General features: G+C 39.1%; 1 long non-coding RNA gene across 1 annotated transcript; it reads left to right on the forward strand.

Annotated features, from left to right (window-relative positions):
• The first annotated feature begins 1,209 nt into the window (after positions 1 to 1,209).
• Positions 1,210 to 1,836, forward strand: LOC134531248 (uncharacterized). The gene is made up of 3 exons (XR_010074975.1): positions 1,210 to 1,460; positions 1,558 to 1,689; positions 1,776 to 1,836. It is a non-coding gene; the product is annotated as an uncharacterized LOC134531248 (long non-coding RNA).
• The last annotated feature ends 6,327 nt before the right edge of the window (positions 1,837 to 8,163 follow it).

An 8,163-nucleotide genomic window follows, 5' to 3' on the forward strand; every position in this document is an offset into this window, starting at 1 on the left:
GGCTGTAATGAAAAGAGGACGTAAGAGCATATAATGAAATTTATTTCAGATTTTTAAAAAAAATTTTGACGCTAATCCGTACACTACATATTTACCTATACTTAAATACTTGAAAAAAAGGGCAATAAAAAAAACAAATTAAACACAGAGAGAGGAAAAAAACAAGTTTAGGTTTGCGATTTAAAGTGATAAAAAGTATTTAAATACTAATTGAACTCTTATGAGGGTACTGATTGCTTCGTTGTTAATATCACACGGGTGTTTTTTACTTGTATGGGAAAATAAAGACTGATAAGGCATCTAGTGTGTGGCATCAATGTTAATAGGCAATAGGAAATAAACTTCAAGCGCCTGCGGCATTGTCAACACACACTTCGTACATGTACTGCATGTTGTATCTAACCCCCTCCAATGTATTTGATTCTAAATTGGACCACTTTCTGCAGAAAGGAACCAACCCACAAAAATGGGAAAAATGAGCCAACCTCGTTACTTGAAAAATTATATCTCATTCTACATTCTGCAGAAAGAAACCAACCTCTAACTATTTTGTGCACCTATCTATGTGATTTTTAAAGAAGGACTGAAAGTTACTTGGGATGTATTACATTCTGCAAAAAGGAACCATGTTGTTTGGTTCTTCTTTGCAGAAAACATATAATGGAAATTTTTTTCAGCAGAACAGAACCATGTGAGTTGGTTCCTTTTGTAGAAATGTATACCTATTGTTCTATGATCTGTTTAAAGTAAACATTGATGTTTACAGAGTGCAGATACAGACAATAATGCTAGTTATAGATTTCAAATAGCTATTACAGATTCTTAATGTGGTTAGTGTCTAAAAAATATGGACATTTTTAGCAGGGGTAAAAAATTGGTAGAGCTTTGTATATTACAAAACCCAGCTAACAATAGTGATTGTGAAGCAGGAGAGAGTTTGAGGCAAGTTCAGAGTATTGAGGTAAGTGCAGACTTTAATAACAAAAATAATAATCTAGTTATTTGGTCGATGTAAGTAATTATCATGATATAAATGTGTTATTTTATTTTAGGATGCTTCCAAGGATAATAAAACATGTGATGTTTGGCCTGGAAATAAAATGTTGTTGGATAATCCTGTTAGCAATCCAACAACTGAAAGCAACATTGATATAATACTCCAAGAAGAAGAGGGAAATAGAAGAGAGAATATTGTACAGGTGTGTGCAACATATATTATATTTAATATTGATATAAGTTATTGGTTGGAAATAAAGATTTTTAAATTCAATTATATGTTATTATTTCAGGACCCTGAATGTACTGGACTTCCAGTAGTAACTCTCTGGCAAAATGACTTTGATTCAGTACTGTTGCCAGTACCAGGAGTTGAAATAGAGTTCATTACTGCTAACTTCACAAACACATCCCTGGCTGGAAACCTAACTACAGAGATAAATGGGACTGGCTTTGAAATACACGTTAGTACCTTAAATTTATTATTAATATTATTCTTGGCCTATTTGTTTAAAAATAATATAAGTACACATTTTAATAATAACAATTTAACTATTTTAGGATACTGATCCCATCGAGAGTGTACAACTTTTGCCTGCTGATGAAACTAGTTTAGAAGTAACCAGAAAAAATGCAAACATTGTAGCATCTACAAGCCATGATATTCTTCAGGGAGAAGAAAATATTAGTGAGGTTAGTGTAAATACAATTTTATTCATGCAACAAACTCAAAAAGTGCTTGGAAACTTAAGTTCTTATAAATAAATTTTTTGTTCCAGGAGGAAATGTTAGTTCACCAAAATGCTGATACCGATTCAGACTTCGCACCTAAACCACCCGACTCTCCGCAGAAAGGATGTGATCCGCGGACAAAGCGAGGGCGAAAGAGGAAGCATGAAACTTCAAGAGAAGAAAACAAAGCAAAACGAAATAGAAATGAAGAACATTACAACAACAAAGGTGTAAAAGTTGTAAAATCTTTCAAAGATTACCGATGCAATTGCTCACAAATGTGTCACGAGAGACTTTCAGTAGAAGTGCGAAAAGAACAGTATATAAAATACTGGGAGCTTGGTTCTTATGATGCACAAACCAATTTCATTGCTGCTCATGTGTCTGAAAATACAAAGAAAAGAAGCCAAGGAAAAAATGAAGCAAAGAGATGTTTTTCAAGACGTTACAGATTTGGCAGTGAAAATGTATGTAGGGATATATTTGTCATTACTCTTGGAATTTCAACTAAAAGAGTTAATACCGCACTAAAAAAGTTAAGGACTTCTTCCATTACTGACAAAAGAGGCCACACACAAGGTGGGAAGAACAAGATATTGGATGGCAAGAAACAAGAAGTAGTGAGACAGATTTCCAAAATACCAAAATATAAATCTCATTACAGACGGGAACAAACTGGTGCTAAATTTCTTCCCCCAGGCATGACCTTACAAGATATGTATGGAGCCTACAAAACTGAAGTTTCTGAGCCTGTTAGTTATTCCACTTATAGGCGCATCTTTCTAAATGACTTCAATCTGAGATTTAAAGCATTGAAAAAAGACACATGCAATTCGTGTGATACCTACGCAGCAAAATTGCAGACTCCGTATTCTGAAGAAGAGACATTGAAAATAAAGCAGGATCACGACAAACACATTGATATTGCAGAAGAGGCTCAAAAACTTATGAGGACTAACATGAAGGATGCAAAAGACCAACCTGCAATGGAATGTTTGACATTCGACATGGAAAAAACGTTACCACTACCCAGGATTCCTACCAATGTCATGTTTTACAAGAGACAGTTGTGGTTGTATAACTGTGGCATTCATTCTGGAAAATACAGCAAAGGTTTGTGCTACGTTTGGGTTGAAGGTCAGGCAGGTCGTGGTGCACAAGAAGTTGGATCATGTTTACTCCACCATATTGAAAATAAGATTGAGAAAGACACAAAGACACTTATTTTATGGTCTGATAGCTGTGGTGGCCAAAACCGAAACATAAAATTGACGCTCATTTTGAAAGCTGCTTTGGAATCTCATCCCTCGTTGACAAAAATTCACTTACGGTTTCTTGTATCAGGACACAGTTTCTTACCAAACGATGCTGACTTTTCTGATATTGAAACTGCTCTCAAACATCAGCAGCGTCTTTACCTTCCCGAGGACTACAAAGAAGTAATGAAGACATGCAGAAAAAGAAATCCTCTTGAAGTGGTTGAAATGAAAAAATTCATCGGAACATCCCAGCTGGAACAGATGGTTAGCAATAGGAAGATAGATGTGAACAAAGAAAAGGTTTCTTGGTTACAAACCAGAGAAATAATGCTAGAGAAGAACAAGCCTTTTTCTATTTTTCTGAAAAAAGACTTTGTAAGTGAATATTCAGAAATTGATATCAAAAAACGTCAAAGTGGCCGACCTTTAACCGGTTTCCGTGATAAACTAATACCTCTGTGGGAAAATGGTAAACCAATAGCCATCCCAAAGCTTCGTGACATAGAATCGGTAATGGATTTAATACCTGGTGATGCCAAAGAGTTCTACAAAGCCTTGTTTGGAGCTGCACAAGTAGAAGATGATGTTGATGGCTTCTCAGGAGCACCAGATTTTGATGTGGAATAGTGTAGCAGATGTTACTGTTTTTCAGACTACAAAACCAAATTTTTAAATAGAATCAGTGATGATTGTAATACTTGGTGATGACAAACAGTTCTATACAGAGCATTGTTCGGAGCTGTACATGTAAAAGATGATGTCGCTGGCATCTAAGGAGTACCACATTTTGACGAAGTGTAGCAAATAGCTGTGGGTTTTAAACTACTAACAAACTACCTACTTATAGTTTTGAAGTATCTAGTAGTAAGTATTTTAATAAAAAATGTTACTATAAAACAGGTTTATCAAGGAAAAACTTTTATTTTATTAGTAGTTGTATGTAAATATATTTTGTATTAAAAAAACTACAAAATGTTTACTAATGTATTTACTTAAAGTTTCTGTCGTATTTATTTTTGTTAATCAAGTGTATTACAAACTATTAATTTATAAAATCAGAAACACTAATAGTGCAGCTTGGATCATCCAACAAATTAAATAACAATATTATTCTATTCTGCATAAAGGAACCAATAAACAAAAAAACTATTTTAAGTGTTAAATAATAAACTTTATTTACTGAAATTTGGAGGGATGCTGCAGGAGTAATAAAAGAGCTGTAGTAGTGAATATTGACATTCTACACATCCTTCTGAATTGTTTCTGAAGATACACTTTGACTATCATTATCTCAGTTCTTATGTTGTGTGTGTTGGTTCCATTCTGCAAAAAGTGGTCCAATTGGACTTTTAGTAAGGATCCCTATAGCCTTCCTCGATAAATGTACTATCCAACACTGAAAGAATTTTTCAAATCGGACCAGTGGTTCCTGAGATTAGCGCGTTCAAACAAACAAACTCTTCAGCTTTATATCAGTATAGATATGATAACTCTCAAACACCACAAATAACCATGATGATGGTATAGAACATAGAAACACAAAAGATTTTGTAGACACGAGAGAAATTGGCGAGAGAAGACCGATACAATCCGGACAAAACAACGAAGTGATAGCGAAAAGCACACACTGCATTTGACTATACATCTTCAGGAATCGACAACGATATTGTAAGCTAGCCACACTTTAACATCTTTTTTGAAGATTTAAGTTCACTAGCGACGACTACGTATTAGGCTAATACCAAAACAAAAGTTTTCTTGCTTCACAATAAGTAAACGTTTCCGGAAAAGACGATGCGAGAGAGGACGGACGTGAGAAGAGGAGCTCCGCGCATTAGTATAATCTGTGTACTTGTACACAGGCCAGAGGTGGTATAGAGATAATAGGGTAAGAGTGTAAGCACACAAAACGCCTGGGGCGTAGCTTAGTGATGGGAGCAGTGACAAATTTTGTTCCTGTGACACGCCGTGACCAGTGACATGAAAGTCACAGGGTCAGGTCACCGTGACATTGTCACTGTTAGTGACCTTGTTGCTAAAATGTAAAACCGGAGTTTTTTATTAATAAATATAGTGCAACATAATCTCCTAATAATTGTATATTTTTATATATGTGGCATACAACATGTAATCATTGATAAACCAAATTAGTTCATAGTTTATTGGAATTATTAACTATGCATTTTTACATATGAAATAAATATCTTCTATATTATTTATAAATATTTTCAAATAAAATATTTTTAAATAAAATACTTTTATTAAAATATAACATTAATCAACACATTTTTTAATAATACTCATAACACGAAAACTGGGCAATATCCTACTTCACCGAATTAACAGTGTTAGTTTGGCTTTTTTTTTTTTTTTCAATTTAGTTCAGATTCACAAATGATTTTTAACAGATTAACTGGACACACCAGTGTCGCATACCTCGCCGAGAAAGTACTCGTGTGTCATGTGTCGCTGCTGCGGCAAGTCACCATTAATTTCACGGCGCCGTTACTCTTAGGGACCTGCGACTCGCACCGCAGTGACACGCCCGCAGCGACTTGCGCCAGTGACACGCTCTGCAGCGACACGTGACCCGTGACCCGTGACATGCCAACCGCGCCGTTACTCTTAACGACCTGCGACTCACGCCGCAGCGACTCGCACCGTGGTGACACACTCGTAGCGACACGTGACCCGTGACACGGATCGCAGACACAAGCGCGAAGAGACATGACATTGGCCCTGTTACTTATAGCTAAAGTCACCACCGTGACACGTGACATTGCAGTCGCCGTGACAGTAAATATTCCCCATCCCTAGCGTAGCTGCCCCTACAGTATTGTTTAGTAGCTCACGCAAGTTAAATATTGCAACAGAAAGGCTTCAAACTGCGTTAAACTCACTAGAAAATTGGTGCACGAAATGGCGAATTAAAGTTAATCCTACAAAGTCCGAAGCCATTGTTTTTACGCGGAAACATCTCCCGCCACTAGAAAATAGGCTGCAATTAACCCTATTCAATGCAGAAATATCGCACAAAAACGTAGTAAAATATTTAGGCGTACATATGGATCGTAAATTACTATGGCGCAATCATATAGAAGCAAGAAGAAAGGCGGAATTCACGAGATTAATGACACTCTCTCCAGTGATGAGTCGACGACAAGGTAGCTCAGTTAAAAATGGATTAACCATATATAACGCGCTAATTAAACCCATTATTACCTATGCGGCACCAGTGTGAGCAACAGCAGCAGAATCCCATCTGAAAAAGCTACAGAGAATACAGAACAAGAGCATTCGTATCGCGACTGAAGCACCTGTGTATTGTCCTGTCAGGGCCATGCATAGGGAGCTAAAACTCGATTTATAAAGGATTATTATGTTAGGACTACTCAGAAATTCTATGATAAATGTAAATTAAGTGAAAATTCGTTTATTTCCTCCCTTGGCGACAAAGATCCGGATTTGCATCGGAAATATAAAATGCCAGTTTCAATCCTGGCTCACAGGCCCCCGTAGCTGCGCTGTGGTTGGCCGACTCGTCCGGCCAATGAAAATATTCCTCGCGAATTACAATGTAACTTCAAGTTAATTTATACTTAATTACAAAAATAAATAGTTAGGCTACCAAACGTAGCGACAAAGAGTGTCGTACTGCATTGAACCTGCCCTCTGCCCTCGCATTCAGTGAAAGTAAACACCGATCGAGCTGGGGATGCCGATACGAGTGGCATGCTGCTTGTTGCCGGGTATGGTAGGCCTGTGGTGCGTCGCGACGATATAATTTATAATTTAAAATTAGTGGTAGAAGTTGTGTCCTGCGATACGTTGACGCCTTCTGCCTTCTGCCGAGGTGATGTTGAGGGTTTGGAGTTGCTACTGGCCGCCAACTAGCAATGATAGCTACGTGCTAGTGCGTAGCCGAGACTCTTGACTCAGGGCGTGACGTCGCCACATGGCCGGCAGGCAGTAAGGGTCGTTCCGTCAGAGTTACCCCCGGCTGTTTTAGCCACCAGGGACGCTATGCTACGGGCGTTGTAACAAATACGCGGAGGCTCAATTTAAAGTGATTTATTGTCAGGCACGCTATACATGCGCTGCGTCGTGCATGACCCACTTACTGGGAGCCGCGCTCTACAGGACACGTTTCTGATGGGCTGAAAACTCACGCCATTCTGGTAGAGATGACAAGGGCAAAGGTCGAGAGGCTCCGCGGGCGACTCGCGACTAGTCTCCTTGGAGGGCGGTGATTAACTGGCGATGGCTGTGACGTCCGCACGACTCCCCAGCCTCGCTCCCGCGAAAATGTGTCGTGTGCAAAAGTAATCCCGTGCCATGCAGGCTGCCTGATCGCGCTTTTTTTTCGCGGGTTTTCTCGGGGTATCTCCTATTTACCCTGAGGACTGTGCCGCACCTCGAGATCCCCCTCTATAAGCTGACAAGCGATAGAGAAGCGGAAGGTAGAGAGCCGCACATCGAAAAGGTCGGACAGTGCCCCCCCCTCAACGCGGGCCGAAGGGTGGCAACGACTCAAGGCCATTAGTCGGTAAGACCTACTAAGGTTGAAGAGCTTTGCTAATCCGCCATAAGTCCTTGAGCGGCTAAGAGGGGCATACCCCCGCCGGGAGGCGGAGGTCCTTTATAGGAGAAGGCACAGCCGAAGGTACATTGGAAGCTCAAAGCAGAACAATGGAGGAAATACAGAATAAAGACATGGAAATACAGATGATGGACAAAGCCGAGTCACTCGTTAAAGAGTTGACCGAATACACTACAGTGGACATTTCTAAGGTCAACAAGGCAGCCACGAACTTTATCCTGCCAAGGATAGTTCAATTAAAAGGTCTGCTCGATCGTGCATTACTGGAAAATGCAAAACTTCGAGGCCAACTCGAAGTTAAAGAGAAATCAGATAAAGTGATACCTCTGAAGCCGTCCTTCGCCTCTGTGCTTCAGAAAGATAAAGAACTGCAGAAGCCTGAGGACAAATGGACAAAGGTACGGCCGAAAAAACAATTATTGATAGCATATCCGGAGGACGAGAAACAGACAAGTGAGGAAACGAAACGGAAGTTCATGAATAATGTGGATCCAGTGAAGGATCAGCTTCATGTTAGAGGGGTGCGAAAAATAGCAAAAGGTGGAATTATGATCGAGGCGGAAGACGCCGGATCAA

This window comes from Bacillus rossius, chromosome 3 (genome assembly GCF_032445375.1).
Source record: "Bacillus rossius redtenbacheri isolate Brsri chromosome 3, Brsri_v3, whole genome shotgun sequence".
Classification (NCBI taxonomy): Eukaryota; Metazoa; Arthropoda; class Insecta; order Phasmatodea; family Bacillidae; genus Bacillus; species Bacillus rossius.